Here is a 20437-nt window from a genome sequence, read left to right as displayed (position 1 = left end):
GGGTAAGAGATCAGCAAATAATTGGCTCTTGTGTCCCTCTAAAGTGATTTCTGAAACTCCTCGGACAGCTTGCATAATTCTGTCTTTAATATGATAATAATGGAGTTTGGTGATAACGTCTCTGGAGGCCCCAGAGTTTAGTGGTTTGGTCAGAGCTTGGTGTACTCTATCCATCAAAAAGAGCAATGTATCTTCTTCAGGGAGTAATTGCTGGAAAATCTGTGTTATGACATCTGAGAGATTATTATACTTTTCAGGTAAATTACGTATGCGGATGTTATATCTTCTGGATCTGTTTTCCAGATCTTCAAGGTGTTCCTCTAATATCTGAATCTGGGTTTGTTGGGAGGCCACAGTAGCCTGTAATTCTGGGATCTCTTATGATATTTAATCCACTTTGTCTTCTAGCGATGAAGTTCTCTCACCGATGTCTGTGATGTCTTGTTTCAGTTCTGAGAGGGCTGCTCTCATTTCTTCATGGAACATTTGCTTTATTTGCTTTAATAGCGCCTCATTCAAGATAGATGTCTTAGATGGTGATGGTGAATGAGACATTGTATCATCATCTTGTTCTATAAACTGTGATGACTCCAGAAATGCTTGTTTCTTCATCTGTTGTGACTTTGACAAGCATTCCTTGACTGATTGTGTACGACTCTTCATGATGAAGTGAGATTGGGAATAAAATGTAGAGAAGACTTTTGTGTCCTGAACTAGGTATGATGTAGTATCTAAATATGTGGCTGCTTGTGCTTTCTCCAAGACAATTTTATCCTCTCACCTATATAATGATTGAAATGACCAATAACTCTTACGGATCCACCTTTGCTTTGCTTATTATTCAGTCATGCCTGAAACTTCCATGAACTATTTCATTTGGGTTTATAACGTATCTTCCTAGATTAAAGTTTGAAGGAGGAAATGACAGAGTGGGGTGGATTAGGGCCTTCTATGAACACCTCTCATGTAGTCCTTGTCACCCAGAACGTATCTAGACTATAGGATGAGTGGGTAGCGAGTGACCAAAGCCCCTACAGATACTGCACCACCCTGTCAAGAAGTCAATTCATGATCATATCTTTTACAATGTTCCTGAGTACATCTGTGTTCTGAATAGCACTCAACTCCTGGGGGAAGGTTGCCCTCACAGGGCGATCTCGGAAAAGGAATCTGGGATATGACCCACCAGCACAACCGCTGGCAGGAAAAGGGAGAGGAGAGAATGCTAAATCCAGCAACTTTTAGGTCTCAGAATTCAACTGCAGCTTATTCAATTTTAACAGAAACATGCATAAGTTTAGTGATGTGTGGAACGGAAGGCCAGGCCGCTCCCCTATTATAATTAGTAGGTAATCCACACACAAGCTGCTCCTTCTGTATCAGCCCTATTGCATATATATATATATATATATATATATACAATAAAAACAGGCCATGAGTTTATACCCCTATTTGATTTCTTCCTGATAGTTGGGGCGACCAGCAGCCTCTTGTCTTAAACTTGTGAAAGGGAAATTACATATTTTTTAATAGCAGGGATGATATACTGCAGCACAGGGTCCACACATTTATGTTAAATATAAAACAAGGTGTAAAGTCATAGGTTTGTAATTTCCTTTATCATACAAATTGCTTGCATACCAAGTGGATCATGTAATGGGAGTATTTTCCCTCCCCTATTAGTATTTAGGGAAGGTTCCTGGCCAGAAGTGCAGAGCTAAGTTCCTGAAAACAGCAGTATATCTGATCACTTTTATTCTGCCCCCTTAGTGTGTTAAAGGATCGTGTGTTAGAAGGCTGTGCAACGGGGCTTAGATGGTGGCCTTTCTCTGCCCTTTACCTCCTCTGAGGTCCTTTCGCTAATCTCCGGTTAGCCAGTCGCCAACTCACCCACCAGACAATCCAGATGCCCAATCTGCCGCAACACAGTTGGGATACTACAGCAGAAGTGCCGCTTCTCATTAAGGCAACCTCCGCACCTCAAGCTCTCAGCTGTTCTGCCTCCAGCAAGATTCGGCCCAGCTCTTAGTCTCCGTGACTCACTAAAGCCTCAGGTCCACCTCAGACAACAGAGAAACCAGTCCGGAGCCGAGGCCCCGACCCTCCGGAGTAGAAGGTAAGATGGATGGTAGGTGCGAGGGGTCTCGCTCAGCTGTAAGTATTGTGGAGTCAGCTTTTCTATGAATTGAATTGTCCAGCTTAATGATGGCTTAGGTTCATACAGTGTCTCAGCTCACCAGCACATTATTTAGTCTGCCTCCATACAAAAAGAAAGCAGCTCGATCCTCCTTTTCCTACAGAGTACCACAATTATGGAACGACCTCCCGCACACTTTAAAACCTTCCCCAAGCCTAAAATCCTTTAAGAGATCCCTCTTTGCATATCTCAAAACAGAATGCACCTGTCATGGTTGATTATATATTTCCTATCTGTTCTATGTTAAATTTTGTATATATTATGTATTAATATTGTTTTTGTATTTTATTGTACCCCATTGTATCAATGCAATGTTTTGTGGACCCAGGACATACTTGAAAATGAGCGAATCCCAATGTATCCTTCCTGGTAAAATATTTTATAAATAATAAATATATATATATATATATATATATATATATATATACAGTATATATATATATATATATATATATATATATATATATATATATATACAGTGGGCAAAATGTATTTGGTCAGCCACCAATTGTGCAAGTTCTCCCACTTAAGAAGATGAGAGAGGCCTGTAATTTTCATCATAGGTATACCTCAACTACGAGAGACAAAATGTGGAAACAAATCCAGACAATCACATTGTCTGATTTGGAAATAATTTATTTGCAAATTATGGTGGAAAATAAGTATTTGGTCAATATCAAAAGTTCATCTCAGTACTTTGTTATATATCGTTTGTTGGCAATGACAGAGGTCAAACATTTTCTGTAAGTCTTCACAAGGTTGCTGGTATGTTGGCCCATTCCTGCATGCAGATCTCCTCTAGAGCAGTGATGTTTTGGGGCTGTTGCTGGGCAACATGGACTTTCAACTCCCTCCAAAGGTTTTCTATGGGTTTGAGATCTGGAGACTGGCTAGGCCACTCCAGGACCTTGAAATGCTTCTTACGAAGCCACTCCTTTGTTGCCAAGGCGGTGTGTTTGGGATCATTGTCATGCTTAAAGACCCAACCATGTTTCATCTTCAATGCCCTTGCTGATGGAAGGAGGTTTGCACTCAAAATCTCATGATACATGGCCCCATGCATTCTTTCATGTACACGGATCAGTCGTCCTGTTCCATTAGCAGAGAAACAGCCCAAAAGCATGATGTTGCCACCCCCATGCTTCACAGTAGGTATGGTGTTCTTTGGTTGCAACTCAGCATTCTCTCTCCTCCAAACACGACGAGTTGTGTTTCTACCAAACAGTTCTACTTTGGTTTCATCTGACCATATGATATTCTCCCAATCTGCTTCTGGATCATCGAAATGCTCTCTAGCATACTTCAGATGGGCCCGGATATGTACTGGCTTAAGCAGGGGGACACGTCTGGTACTGCAGGATCTGAGTGCCTGGCGGCGTAGTGTGTTACTGATGGTAGCCTTTGTTACGTTGGTCCCAGCTCTCTGCAGGTTATTCACTAGGTCCCCCCATGTGGTTCTGGGATGTTTGCTCACCATTCTTGTGATCATTTTGACCCCACGGGGTGAGATCTTGCGTGGAGTCCCAGATCCAGGGAGATTATCAGTGGTCTTGTATGTCTTCCATTTTCTAATTATTGCTCCCACAGTTGATTTCTTCACACCAAGCTGCTGCCTATTGCAGATTCAGTCTTCCCAGCCTGGTGCAGGTCTACAATTTTGTTTCTGGTGTCCTTCAACAGCTCTTTGATCTTCACCAAAGTGGAGTTTGGAGTGTGACTGTTTGAGGTTGTGGACAGGTGTCTTTTATACAGATAACAAGTTCAAACAGGTGCCATTAATACAGGTAATGAGTGGAGGACAGAGGAGCCTCTTAAAGAAGAAGATACAGGTCTGTGAGAGCCAGAAATCTTGCTTGTTTGTAGGTGACCAAATACTTATTTTCCACCATAATATGCAAATAAATTCTTTCCAAATCAGACAATGTAATTGTCTGAATTTGTTTCCACATTTTGTCTCTCATAGTTGAGGTATACCTATGATGAAAATTACAGGTCTCTCTTATCTTCTTAAGTGGGAGAACTTGCAGAATTGGTGGCTGACTAAATACTTTTTTGCCCCACTGTATGTATATATATATATATATATATATATATATATATATATATATATATATATAATAACATTTTCTTCTATGTGAAGAACATTAATCTGGCACTTAATGAATAAAACATTTGAAGGGTATAAATATGTAAAGGCATCATGACATTGAACTACTTCACAAAATCTGCTACCCCTCCAAATTCTGCTGCCCTAGGCACAAAGCTAGTTGGCCATTGCCAACAAACTTCCTGCCTGAGCCAACATGTCCTTTCCTGATAAGATTTGGCTTAGGAAAAATTCACACTGAACTTATTCAGACATTTAATAGAAAAATGCAACATTTGATAGATCCTGAAAGGTAACAGGTAATTATGTATTTTGTTCTTCTCCATCTGAATTTACTTTGGAATGGCACAATTATATTTTTATACAAAATATATACAGTATGTTTTGTTTTATATATAATATAGCTTTGAAATGGCAGCTCCTACTTAGTTTACAATTCCAAAATGCCTACACACTGATGCTCAGAAAGTCACACGAATAAATTCCCATAGTAATACACACATATTTATACTGCTGATATAGAGGCAATTGAATAGAGTGACACACTGAAGTATTCTGTTGTACAGACACTGTGATATATACAAATACAATATTCAGTAGGTTGTAAGCTATTTAGAGCGGGGGTTTCCTCCTTCTGTTTTAATTTGTTTTGTTTACTCTGTTATATTTATCTTTCTATTATTTATTTTTACCATGAATCAGTGTCATTATGTACCCCTACTCATGTACCCAGTGCTACGCAATTTGGAGGAACTTTACAAATAAATTAAAATAATTGACTAAGTTATAAAGCAAAACAAAATGTTACACAAACTGTCCGCACTCAATAGAATTTCAAAACAGCAGTTTTATTAGAGATGTGATTTTTCATGGTTCCCCCCTTCCTCAGGCAAAAACACACACACACACACATATATATAACACACACACACACACACACACATATATATAACACACACACACATATATATAACACACACACACACACACATATATATAACACACACACATATATATAACACACACACACATATATAACACACACACACACACACATATATATAACACACACACACACACACACACATATATATATAACACACACACACACACACACACACACACACATATATAACACACACACACACACACACACACGTATAGAGAGAGACAAATACACTCATACTTGGGATATATTATTTCAGCTTTAAAGCTATTACATTATTAAGCTTACAATTCAGAAGGAAATGATGGCAGAAATAATGGTCCTTTTAGTTTTCATCTGCTGTTAAAGGGATAGTAAACACCAAAAAATGTATTGTTTAAAAAGATAGCTAATCCCTTTATTTACCATTTACCAGTTTTGCAGAACCAACACTGTTATAGAAATATACTTTTTACCTCTGTAATTACCTTGTATCTAAGCTTCTGCTGACTGCCTCCTTATCTCAAATCTTTTGACAGTCTTGCATTTCAGGCAATTAGTGCTGACTCTTAAATAACTCTACGTGCATGAGCACAATGTTATTTATATGAAACACATGAACTAACATCCCTCTAGCTGTGAAAATCTGACAAATGCATTCAAATTAGAGGCGGCCTTCAAGGGCTTATAAATTAGCATATGAGCCTACATAGTATTAGCCTTCAACTAAGAATAACAAGAGAACAAAGCAAATTTGATGATAAAAGTAAAGTAGAAAGTTGTTTAAAATGACATGCCCTATCTGAATCATGAAAGTTTAATTTGGACTTTACTACCCCTTTAAATAGTGTCTGCTTAGTTCTGCTGCCCAGTGCAAAAGAACTTACATGCAAACTCTCAGACCAGGAGATAGTCACGTCAAATGTGACCTTGTGATCTGCTGAAGCCCAGCAGGATATCAGGATGACCTCCTTTCTAACAGGAAATGTTAGTGTTACATACACCACGTAGCAAACAACATTGGTTATTACAGAAGATAAATCACATAGCATTAGTCAGCTTTTTCTCATTCCTATAAAGCCACAGGCACTTGTGCTCATCCTTTTATGTATTACATTGTATCAATATACTAATTATTTAAAAAAAAAAAAAAACTTTATACCAGCTTTGCTCATGGACCCTGAATGAACCAAAAAATAGCATGAACTCTTATTCTAGAATCTCCCTATCTTTGACACAATTCACTTTTGTTATTCATGAGCAACCAAAAAAGCATATTAAAGTTAAAGGGACAGTCAACACCAGAATTTGTGTTCTTTTAAAAGATAGATAATCCCTTAATGACTCATTCCCCAGTTTTGCATAACCAGCACAGTTATAATAATACACATTTTACTTCTATAATTACCTTGTATCAAAGCCTATGCAAACTGCCCCCTTATTTCAGTTCTTATGACAGATTTGCATTTTAGCCAATCAGTGCTCACTCCTCTGTAAATTCACGTGCGTGAGCTCAATGTTATTTATATGAAACACATGTACTAAGGCCCTCTAGTGGTGAAAACTGTAAAAATTTATTCACATAAGAGGTGGCCTTCAAGGTCCAAACAATTAGCATATGAACCTCCTAGGTTTAGCTTTCAACTAAGAATACCAAGAGAACAATGCAAAATTGGTGATAAAAGTAAATTGCAAAGTTGTTTAAAATTACATGCTCTATCTGAATCATGAACGTTTATTTTCGACTTGACTGTCCCTTTAAAGGGACATTAAACAAGTTGGGATAGAGACAAAATATAATAATATGTACTTTAATTACTTTACCTGCTAATTTACACTGCAGTGTGTTCCCATTAACCCTTTTCTAGTTTCTGATTTGTAAAGCTCTAACTCCCCCCACACATTTCCTTCTATGGCTGTATCTATATCTATTGTTGTTTTGGTAGAATGCAAAAATGCATAGGGATTATCTGCTGGAGCATGCCTAGAAGCTGTGAACTCATTTGAAATACAAATCCTGTGTCTAAACACTGATAAGGGGGGTAGGGTGGAGTTAGCTGTTCCAGCCAGCAATTTTTAAACATTTTGTTTATGCAAACTATTTTTAATTAATTAATTAACCCTTATAGGATATGCACAGATCTAAACCTGTTTTATATCCTTTTAATTCATTCTGACCCATTCTTTACCCTGTATGATTTAACTGGAGCCTTTCCTTATGTCAAAAAGAAGTCCCCTGATTTAACCCTTAATAAACAAACATAATTTCCTGTGACGTTTAACCCATAAGTACAGTGTCGGCCTATCTGTTGTGTCATTTTAGGGCATAGGATGGCCATTTTGCAGGTGGATGCTGACCCTTGAACCCAAGCGTTAGACCTCAGTCCCACAGCCAGTCTTAGATTATCATGCACAGAACTCAGGAAATCATGTCAAGTTCTTGGAGGAACAAACTTCCGAGAGAGTGAGACAGAAGCACCTGGCATTTGGACCCTCCTAAAGAGAGAAAACAGGAATTTCCGTATAAACACCCCCTCTCCTCTCCCCCCCCCCCCCCCCCTAATGGACCACCACCTCACTCCAACTTTTCTTTCTCTCTTTTTTTTCTTCAAACAAGTTTATTAAGTATTAAATTATAACAATAAATAATTTCCAGATACATCTTTACTCACTCACTAAGAAAAATATAAAAGCACGTCATTTTATGTAGTGCCTGTTACCAGTTATTTACTGACACTAATAGGTACTAAAGACACTGCTTGTGTTTGTTTTTTTTGTTTAGTCCGGATTTTCCCTTAATACATTTATCACTTCCCGTTCTGTTCCTTTTTTAACTGCTACTGTCAAGATGAAAAATATTCTTGTCTTGCTGAATCACTGTGAGTATAGTTTAGATACACCCAAGCACAGTATATTTTAAAGTGATATTCTGATGCTGCATTATGGGCAGTAATTCTTTATAGCAGGATTTTTTTTCATTACAAATTCTAGTTTACTGTGTTTTAAACCCACATACATAAATTCCGTCTTGCATGCTGACCTTGTCACCCTTTGTGGGACTTTAACACCTAGCCCTGGATTTTTTAAAACCCAATTGATATAGGATAGAAAAAAATTGCCTCAGGATTGTAACTTGAAAACGGATATTTGTACCTATCCCTAGGAGCCCATACTATAAAGTTTACTTGTCTAGACGTGGTTTTCCATGCTGACACTCGCAGGGGCAGCCCTCATGAAATTCTATAAAAAAGGGTCTGTCCTTGTAATTTTTGTATGCGTAGGTTTTCCAAAGTTTTGAGTATTTTGGTGAAAACTCGCCACTTTTGGAGAGAAACAATAGTGAGAACTGTAGTAGGAAAATATTTATAGAATAACCCTGGGTTTTGAAAGAAAATTTCATACACTCCCATGCTCAGCCTATTTTACAAAAGAACAACAATTACGCTTTGTATTTTGTACTTTGTTACGATTTTGATGCACCTTAACAATACAAATTTTCCCCATGTATTTTTGTGTAAAGGGTTAAATTATTAGTTTTGTATGGTTCTTAAATTACGATTTTCATTGTGCACTTTTGTAATGTATGCATCTCCTTCCCTTATGAAAAAGCAGTATAGGCCCCTTAGCGAGACACCCTGTGGTAAAAAAGTGGCTTTATATAATTCCACCAGGAAAATAGAAGGACTGGCGAACATTCTTATAGAATCTAACCAGCCCAGAGAGCTTTTAATGAGTTAAGCTCCATTACAATCAATAGAGCCACATCTACTGACTGTTCTCTATTCTTTGTTCACAGAACAAGTTCCACTGTGAAGGATAATGGCATTACACAAGCAAAACACCATAACCCCCCCAAAAAACCCCGCCTTTAATAAATTAAAGAGCAAACAAATTAAAACAAAGTACAACGCTTCCATAAAACAGTTCACATTAGCATATGCAAAAAAAGAAAACGTAATTACTTAAAAAAGCACTGAATGATACTGTACGGTCCTACCCTTAGGAATAGTAGTGCAGATAGTTGCCAACTTTGTTGCAGTGTCAGGAGAGGGCAGTTAGGCTTACCTTACCTTCTGCCTCTTTTTTCCTGCTGCTGATCCTGAAGAAGTTCCTGCCCTCCCACCCTTGTCAATATATATATGATTATTTTTTTTATTAAATATATATCTATACCTATTTATCTATATGAATATATATATATATATATATAAATACAAAGATGTAAATTATTTACACAGTGAAACATTAAAAATATATTAAAATTAATTAAAAATGATTTTTCATGTTTAAATGTATTTGATTTGAAAGGACTCAAGTATTTAACCCTTTTGTGACTGGGTTAAAAAGTCTACATCGGAACAGCGTAGACAAATTGAAATTACGATCGCGAGATTTCAATTATGGGATCGGGTCTGTGGGGCGTCCCTATGCAGTAGACTTCAGGACAGCCATTAACAATGACGTTGTATTCAGTCATAACAGCTTTAAAGCCCAGTGGCGTTGTGACGGAATACAACTGCATGAAAAGGTTAAATATATATGTGTATATGCATATATATACCTATTAGCAAATAAATACACATGTATAAACAAATACATATATATATATATATATATATATATATATATATATATATACACACAGTTAGATATATATATATATACTGTATATATACTTTATAGCTCTTTCCAGTCAAACACCTTGATATATACTATATACCTTTTAATTCTTATAAAAAAAAATATTAATATTTATATGAAATATTTAAATCAGAAAATGTATATATGAATGCATTTTTTTTAACCCTTACATTTTACTCTAGGGGGTCTATTTATCAAGCTCCGAATGGAGCTTGATGCCCCATGTTTCTGGCGAGACTTCAGGCTCGCCAGAAAGACAAGTTATAAGGCGGCGGTCTAAAGACTGCTGCTCCATAACCTGTCCACCTGCTCTGAGACAGTGGACAGACATCGCCTAAAATCAACCCGATCCAATACGATCGGGTTGATTGACACCCACTGCTGGCGGCCGATTTGCCGCAAATCTGCAGGGGGCGGCGTTATTGTGAACTGCTGGTGCAATAATAAATGCCGACAGCGTACGCTGTCGGCATTTATCGATGTGCGGCGGACATGGTTCGCTATAGCGGATAATGTCCTTCCGCACAATGATAAATGGACCCCTAGGTCCATGCTAGTCCATTGAGTGCGAATTTGGTTTGCACTCAAATGCAACCATTTACTTTCAACTTGTCATATGCGTGCTAGTTATGTCGGTCTTGATACTGCTTATCGCGCACCACGCTAACAATAGTATGCCACTTATAATCTAGCCCTTTGTGTTTGGTACGTTATTATTATTAGAATGATTTAGTTATTGATTTGGTTTTTGGACACTGCTAGATGATAGGACATTAAATCCCTTAGGAGTAATAATAAAAAAACAAATAAATTACTGTTTTCTGAGCGGCTAGCAGTGTGCATTTGATGTGCAAGAAATGATGTATTGAGCCTAGGGTTGCCAGTTGTCCAGTATTCAACTGGACAGTCCAGTATATTAGAAGGCTGCCCAGTAAAGTCTTCACAAAAACACTTAAATAAGCAGTCCCCAAGTTTTAGCTAAGCGTAAAAGGTCCTTTGCCTCAATGCATTACAAATTTGGAAATGAAAGCAGTGAGGGGCAGTAAAAGTGGTCAAATCACTTCTGTTTTTGTGTCACTGGTGGCCAAGAATGGTCAAATTATTTATTAATGTGCTACTGGCAGCCAAAGTGTGAAATGATTGCTCAGTTGTGGTGGAATCAAGAGCGGGGGCTAAGGCAGAGAATTTTTTTGGGGGGGGGTATTGTGCCAAGTCTCCAACAAATTGTCCAGTACCTTTATGTAGAACAGCTGGCAGTCCTAATTGGGCACCTTAGGCAACTATAAGTGATAATGACAAGAATGCTAACAAAACTAAAAAATATCGTTGGAGATTTGCTTATTATAAAATTGTAACATGAGCTCACCTTTACAACGAGGTTGCTTTGCAACCGCCAACCTTACTAGTGTCTCGTACCAGTAATGCAAAACTGACATGCTCTGACAAATGAGTTTTATTTATGCAGGATAATGTCCCTTTAAGTACACCATATGTCTACACATGTGCGCATTTAGTAGCATTACTGTTTAAGCTGCTTGGGGAGGTTGGATTTTGCTTGTATTCCAGTCACTGTTGAGCAGTGTTTCCTCTGGGAAGCTGTGACAGATTTGTTATTTCCGATTTTATATTGCTAAGGATAAAACAGTGAGGTTAGGCCAAAGGCTGCACTATTATACAGGTGCACATCTAAATTTAATAGTCCAACAGAGAAGTGGATTTCTAATTAAAGAGACAGTAAAGTCATTTTTACAGATAGATGTTCTATTTCAGCAGTTAAAATGATAGCTAAGTTTAGTTAACGTACTGTGTAAAACTATAAGTTATGGATAGTTAAAGGGATATGAAACCCAAAATGTTTATTTCATGATTCAAATAGAGCATGCAATTTTAAGCAACTTTCTTATTTACTTCTATTATATTTTTTTCTTCCTTCTCTTGGTATTTTTTGTAGAAAAACAGGGACATCTGCTTAGGAGCAGGCCCATTTCTGGAGCACTATATGGGAGCAGTTTTGCTAGAATGTTATCCATTTACAAGAGCACTAGATGGCAGTACTATTTCCTGTCATGTATTGCTCCAGATGCCTACCTAGGTATCTCTTCAACACAGAGCATCATGGGAATGAGCAAATTTGATAATAGAAGTAAATTGGAAACTTTTTTTAAAATGATTTTTGCGTTTCATATCCCTTTAAAGGGACAGTGTACATCTTGAGATTTCAAAATCAAATGTGTAGTTGTGCGTAGGGAAAACATTTTGAAAAATACTTTTCAAATTTTCAGAACTGGAAAAGCTCACTACAGATTCATGGCTTTAACAGATACACATTGCAAAATAATGCACTTTATAATAACAGTATGACAGCTGCAGACTCAAGCCTATATGGCAAATTGTGGATAGAGTTTGGCTATTGAGAAACAATTGCAGTAAGTAGCATGTTAAAGGACCAGTCAACACAGTAGATTTGCATAATCAACAAATGCAAGATAACAAGACAATGCTATAGCACTTAGTCTGAACTTCAAATGAGTAGTAGATTTTTTTTTCTGACAATTTTAAAAGCTATGTCTATTTCCACTCCCCCTGTACCATGTGACAGACATCAGCCAATCCCAAATGCATACACATACCATGTGACAGTCATCAGCCAATCACAAATACATACACGCTTATTCTGTGTATTCTTGCACATGCTCAGTCAGAGCTGGTGATTTAAAAAATTGTAAATATAAAAAGACTGTGCACATTTTGTTAATGAAAGTAAATTGAAAAGTTGTTTAAAATTGCTTGCTCTATCTGAATAATGAAAGTTTAATTTTAACTTGAGTGTCCCTTTAATTTGACAAAAAAGAGTTCCAATGATATTCCAGGATGCAATAAAAGTATAAGTAAAGAAAAAGCTTTTATTCAAAATCCATTAAAAAACTGCAGACTCAATCAAACAAGGTTAATCATGGTAGAAAGTCTGACCGGCTTCGGTCCTTAGACCGTAATCATAGACTAGCTGCTTACACAGGTGTGTCTTAGTTTAAACCCAAATTGTTTATTTAATGATTCAGATAGAGCATACAATTTTAAGAAACTTTCTTATTTACTCCTATTATCAAAGTTTCTTCATTCTCTTGCTATCTTTATTTGAAAAAGCAGGAATGTAAGCTTTGAAGTCAGCGCATTTTTGGTTCAGCACCAGCGTAGCGCATTGTTCATTGGTGGCTAAATGTAACCACTAATTAACAAGCGCTATCCAGGGTTCTAAACCAAAAATGCGCTGGCTCCAAAGCTTACATTCCTGCTTTTTCAAATAAAGATATCAAAAGAATAAAGAAAATCATATAATAGTAGCAAATTAGAAAGTTGCTTAAAATGACATGCTTTATCTGAATCATGAAAGGAAAAAAATTGGGTTTAGTACACTTTAAGCTCTTTCAAGCATGTCCTGTTCTCCAGGTTGATAACATCACCACACCCATGCTTTTCAAAATGCTGTGTCTGCCTAAAGCAAGTGTTTGATTTGCAGTTATTTGATTTGCAGCATTTTGAAAGAATATGTAACAGAATTTACATTATGACCACTATAGGGAGCATGGAACAAGTACACTTTTTACATAAAATAAAGAGGTGTTTATTATGTCCCTTTAATACGTGGACTAATCCATCGATCAGCCTCTCTTCCTGCAATACTCACTCACATAATCATTTCCCTTATCCTGCCTGCTCCAGTCTTGAAATATTGCTTCTTCACCTATCTATAGTCCTTAAAATATACTTCCCTCTGAGCTTTTAATAAGAATGTAAGCTTTTATCTGACAAACAGGGCTGCTTTAGGTTTTGCCTTCTGAAAGCTGTTTCCTGCTTCAAGAAACGGCATTATCTACACTGAAATCTTAATGTCTGTTATTCCCCTTGTTCCCCGCTAGAGAACAGCAGAGATTATCAATTTAGTCTTCACAGACCTGACTGAGCTAAATACACTTAAAAAGGCAATTCTTCCTTATTTCCTACACCACAGTCTTTAAACATTCTTGTCTATCTAATATGGAGCACATTTTTAAATTGGTAAACAACAAAACATTATTATTACGTAAAGGGAAATAAAACACATTTTTTTTCTTTCATTATTCAGATAGAACATACAATTTTAAATAACTTTCTAATGTATGTCTATTATCAAATTTGCATCATTCTCTTGGTATCCTTTGCTGAGGAAGCAGTAATTTACTACTGAGAGATAGCTGAACACATGTTAAAGGGAGATGAAACCCCAATTTTTTTCTTTCATGATTTAGAAAGAGCATGCAATTTTAAACAACTTTCCAATTGAATTCTATTATCTAAGCAGCTGCTGTTTGTTGGCTGCACATTGATTCCTTGCGTGATTGGCTCACCCATGTGCATTGCTATTTCATCAACAAAGGATATCTGAAGAATGAAGGAAATTAAATAATAGAAGTAAATTGGAATGTTGTTTAAAATTGTATTCTCTGTCTGAATCATAAAGAAATATTTTGGTGTACATGTCCCTTTAAGTCTATGACAAGAGGCATATATAATAGAAGTAAATAAGGAAGTTGGTTAAAATGACATGCTGCATCTGAATCATAAAAGTTTGTTTGATGTTCCTTATTCCTTAAACTGTAAAAATAAAAGTAAAGACCAATGAAAAAGGGTTTCAAACAATATTATTAAATATATTTAACATAAATTGATCTTTACCTTAGGTCAGAGAACTGAAATAAATAAATAAAAATACTTGAATTAAAGGGTGAATGATTGATATTATAGATTCAACCAATATTTCAATGTTTACCCCTTCGCTACAGGGAATTTAAGAGAAAAACTTGCCCAGAGTAACAGAGAATTTTTAGCATTTTTGCTACACTCTGTTTGAACAGAAATAGAAACTTATTTTTAAATTTATATTTATTTACCTAAGAAAACTATATATATTTTTTAAAGTAGACAACCCAGGGTACTAATATAGGCCCATTACGGTATGTTTGATGACACTATTTAACCGCAAGATACGATCATATAAAAAAATCATATAAAAAAATTGTTAACTTTTTCATAAATTTTGGTTATTTTACTGAAATTATTTACAAATAACTACTGCAGTCATAAGACAAATGGCTGTAGAGTAAAACTAAGTAGGCTCATAAGAGCTCAGGTGTGTGCACGTCTCTTTATTGCTCTACGGCAGCAGTGTTTTGTAACAATGTATAACAAAGCTACAAAAAATGTTGTATAACACTGCTACCATAGAGTAATAAAGACACGTGCACACGCCTGAGCTCTTATGAGCCTACCTAGCTTTACTCTTCAATAAAAGATACCAAGAGAACAAAGCAAATTTTATAACAGAAGTAAATTGGAAAGTTGTTTAAAATTGCTGCTCTTTCTGAATCATGAAAGCTCAATTTGGACTTTACTGTCCCTTTAATGTTTTTCCAAATGCAGAATGTAAAAGTTAGGCTTGTTATATATTTTTTTTCTTCTTGTATTTTTGCTACTGGAACTGAGAAGAAACAATGTAGAAGTTTAAAATATTGTTTAAGTCTTGCAACCTGCTGCCCATATGCACAGCAAATGTTCCCATGAACGTTACCTGCATCACATGGAGATGAACATTTTATTAGCAGAACTGCCAGATTTTTAAATAAAAAATTGTGTGCATTAATCTTCCTTTTTTTTACATAAATTATAACTGCACAATAAAATTATATACACAAATTAATTTTCGCTGGGGTATTGGGTCTCAGTGAATGATTTAAATAATAATTTTAGTTAGAAATATTTTGATTTTCAATATAGAAATGTTATAGTTTATATTAATTTAAAACAACATTACATTTAAAGGGGCATTATTGATTGACATGATATACTATTATGCTAGCATTATGTCTAGGGTACATTCAAAATAACTAATTTCCCACTGGAAAAAAACTTATAGTAACATCACATTTCAAACATTTTAGAAAAAAATAAAGGAACCTTAAAGGGTCAGTAAACCTTAAAAATAATGTTATATAATTCTGCACATAGTGCAGAATTATATAACATTATATTAGCCAAACTTTGTAAATCATAATATTGCCTTTTTATTTTGTAAAAATACCGCTGTTTTACAGACCCGCTCTCTGTACTCTGCTGAGCGGGTCTGTTTTTACTGAGCGCATCGGGCCAGCTGTATAGTCAAAGCCCGGACCGACCGCGCCATTAGACACAGTGCAGCTCGCTCCCGCTGTCAGACAGAGCAGGAGCGAGCTGCACTGTGTCTAATGGCGCGGTCGGTCCGGGCTTTGACTATACAGCTGGCCCGATGCGCTCAGTAAAAACAAAAGACCCGCTCAGCAGAGCCCAGAGAGCGGGTCTGTAAAACAGCGGTATTTTTACAAAATAAAAAGGCAATATTATGATTTACAAAGTTTGGCTAATATAATGTTATATAATTCTGCACTATGTGCAGAATTATATAACATTATTTTTAAGGTTTACTGTCCCTTTAAACATCTCCTGCTCTTTTGTAAAAACTTGATTTGTCTGACGCTCCCTAGAGGGGCTAATAAGCAAAATCTGTTACCTAGGTTTTCAAAAGGTTGCAAACATCCTCAACCAGGTATTTCATTTGCAGCATTTAGAGGTTACAACAGAATTTGCTTTTTGGCTTCTCCAGGGAGCGTGGGACAAACACAATTTTTACACAAAAGCAAGAGTTGTTATTCTTTTGTCTTCAAAATATTACTTAAAAGAAGTAAAATAAAATAACATCCCTCTATAAAATAGCCCACTCTGATATATGCACAAAAGACATTTAAGGCTAGAATACAAATGAAGTGCTAATGTATCGCGTACCCACAAATGGGCAAATTTGTCCATTTACGGGTGCGCAATAAATAACCAGCCATTACAAGTGGCTGGTTATTGGTACTTACTCCCTCCAAGGTATTTCTGATGAAATCCTAGTTTATCCTAGTGTCAAGTGACAGGTAAATAATCACTCCGTGTGCTGTATAATCTCTGAATATATCCCCTGGGCTCACTATTCATAGCGCTTCCATACTACATCCAAATGTACACTCAAATTACAAGTAGTTGGTTCATTTTTTGTGATTGCAGAGAATTTAGTAAGCAGTGTACTTTGCACCAGCACAATGTCTGGCACTTGCACAAAAATAAATACCTGTACATAAATAAATAACAATGAAAAAGAAATGATTTCTCTAATTTGCTGGAACCCACTGTCAACCTATTAATCCCCAAAACCTCCATAAACCCCCAATGTAATTGACCCCACCACCATTATTAACCCCTAACCACCACCCTCTGCAATTAACCCCTGACAAGCAAACCCCCTAGGTGTGTGAAGTACATTAACTGCCACATCAGAACTAAAAAAAAAAGCTTAAAGGGACACTAAACCCAGATTTTTTTTATTGCATGATTCAGATAGAGCATGCAATGTTAAGCAACTTTCTAATTTACTCCTATTATCATTTTTTCTTTGTTCTCTTGCTATCTTTATTTAAAAAGCAGGAACGTGAAGCTTAGGAGCAGGCCCATTTTAGGTTTAGCACCCTGGATAGCGCTTGCTTATTGGTGGCTACATTTAGCCACCAATAAGCAAGCATAACCCAGCCACTGAACCAAAAATGGGCCTGCTCCTAAGCTTTACATTCCTGAATTTTAAATAAAGATAGAAAGAGAACAAAGAAAAATTGATAAAGGAGTAAATTAGAAAGTTGCTTAAAATTGCACGCTCTATCTGAATCATGAAAGAAACAATTTAAGTTTAGTAGCCCTTTAAGACCAAGGGGAGATAAGGGTTAAAAAAGGTTAAAAGCACCCATGGGTGTCTAAAATATATTTGTGAGCATGCACAGTTCCTGTGCTTGACCCAATAAAGATAGAAACAACTGCTACTCTGGCTTTTGCCAATGGGGCTGGCAGTATAGCTTGTAAATGGCTGTGACATCCTCAGCATCAGAATTGGATATAAAACTTGGGACAGACGGAGAGTTATGGCTGTAAGTAAAATAGAACCCACAGTGGTCTAAAGTATATAATGATAACATGCTATGGTTACTTTTTTTTTTTTTTAAATCTTTTTATTGTGAGAACAAATAGAATAACAGTCCATTACATAGTATACCAACATTGAGTGTATCCACACAGGGATCAGCTACTGTTCAAATGACCAAAAGGTTACAAAGGTCAATCAACATAAAATAAAGTATAACATAAGAGATGTGTAAAGTCAACCATAGTTGATAGACAGATGATCGGGGTCTAAGAGTTGGTGGAAGGAATATAACAGTTCTCATTTTACATTTTATGTCACACAGCAAATAATATCCCATCTCATTAGGTGTCTCAAAAGTCACATCTTAGATATGTGACCCACTAGATAAAGACTATCAGTTAGGGAACTGAAGAGATGGGATATACGGTAGATAGTATAAGGGGGGAGGGTTGCAGCGGGCAAAAGCCGCTCGAAAGTGGTAAGGGGAAGGGGCCTGGAGGGGGGGGGGGAAGGGAGCAGCAGTTAGTATGTAGATGATAGTGCTCCTGGAGGTGCACTAGTAACTATGCGTTAGTGGTGAACCAAGTTTAGTAAGTGGTCATAAGAGAAAAAAACAATATATAAAAAAATAAATAAAAGTAAAAGTAATGGGGGAAATATCAGTGTCTTGAGGAAGAGGGGGGTAGTGGTAAGGAAATGTGAACTGGAGGGGGGTAAGAAGAGGAATCAAAAGAAAAGAGGGTAAGAGTTACTATGTATGAGAGAGGTAGGGGAGTGCCAGGAGGTCATTGGATCAGAGTGGGACGTCCCCACCTAATGAGGGCGATGGAAGAACAGGGGTTAAAATATAGAGGAGTATGCACGGGTGCGTGCGATGGTGGCTCAAAGGGGATCAGCATAGGTGGTCGTTTCTTAGTATAGTCAAGTATACAGTCAACAGTCATATGAAAAAGAGATATATAAATACATATATATTAAGGAATACAGTATTAATATTTGCAGTTCAAAATATGCGACCCTTTACAGTAATAAATAAAAAAGACAAGATAAAAACAGAACAAAAGAAACCCGTGTTTATATTGAGATATATATAACTAGAAAATAAGGATTCAGAGCTAGATTAATAAAAATAAGAATACGGTTAAGATTCTATAAGTGATTACCTCTCTAAGTACAGGATATTGGTCCCTAGAGGGCCTACTTCTAACATGTAGAACAGTATCAATTATTGCGACTTAACTATATTCCAATACAGGGAGTCAGAAGGGACTGAGTAGTTTAAAAGGGGCAACAGGGTCACATGGCTCCGTCTCTTATTAAGATGTGATTTGGGGAATAAGTAGGAACGACAGTCACATTCAAATATCTAAGAAATATAATTAAAAACTTCAATAGCTACATCATAGATCGTTCCTGGGACTTGAGGAGAGGCTATATCTCATAGGGTGAATCACAGCATTGTAATCAGCCTTAACGTGTGTTGGGGGACTTTCAAGAAAACTGTTATATTTTTTTTCCTTTTTTCTTCTCCCCTTTTTTTTTTTTTTTTTTTGTCCCTTTTTATTCCCTTTAGAAACAAACAACAAATAAGAGAAATATATTCAGCAACATGAAGGAATACATTGAAACCAGATAACCAATGTTCAATAAAATAAACAGTGTAAACAGGTATACCTATACGTGAATCTCTGCGATTGTGAGAAGGGTATTCGGGAGCATATGTACCTTGAACACAGGGCTAAGGAGGCTGCTACCAAAACTCGTGTTGTTATTGCACCTATCGTATTCAAGGTTGTCTTTCTAAGCGTGCAGTGTCTGATTATATGGGTCCTTCTGAGGATATCTCACATAGGACAGAGAATTAAATACTAAATGTACGGTGGTGTCAGGCATGTGTATGTAGGAGGGCCTCCATCTAGGTGTCTAAGTGAGGTGTGGGCGTAGGTGTAGAATTTGTCAATGCGAATAATGAAAATACCTAATTTGGGGTGTATGTGTGAGCCTCATATGTATAGGGGATTAAGTCAGTGTACTACTAGCTGGATAGAGACCAGGGCAAAATACATCTCCAAGCTAGGAGGTATGGAACTGTGCTAGACACTTTAGATAAATTAAAAGAAAAAAAAAAAAAGAAAAAAAATACAAGAGAAAAACCTAAACATTGAAAACATGTAACAAACAGACACAACCAATAACAACCATTTATAATATAGTTAGGTCAATACATTACCGACAGGCCAAAGTCCCTTCGCTTTAACTGAATTTAGTCCTGAGATCAGAGAGCCTCCCTGAAACCAGATGCTCAAAAACAACTGTCCATGAGTAAGGGGATTGAATATACTGAAGAGTAGTGTTGAAAATCTTGCATGTCTCTATGCTCCAATCAATCTAAGATCAAGTGTCCTCTGCTTGATGAGGGATATCCTTCCTCTTGGTTTGGTAGCTGAAGGTTTGTGGTAAGGGTCTACAGGAAGGAGCGGAGACGTTCAATCTAGTAGGCCTCCCTGTAGATTCTTTCGGCTGGTCCGGTACATGAAGTAGTTGTAG

The sequence above is a fragment of the Bombina bombina genome, chromosome 1 (genome assembly GCF_027579735.1).
Source record: "Bombina bombina isolate aBomBom1 chromosome 1, aBomBom1.pri, whole genome shotgun sequence".
Taxonomy (NCBI): Eukaryota; Metazoa; Chordata; class Amphibia; order Anura; family Bombinatoridae; genus Bombina; species Bombina bombina.
Note: the sequence above shows the minus strand (reverse complement) of the source record.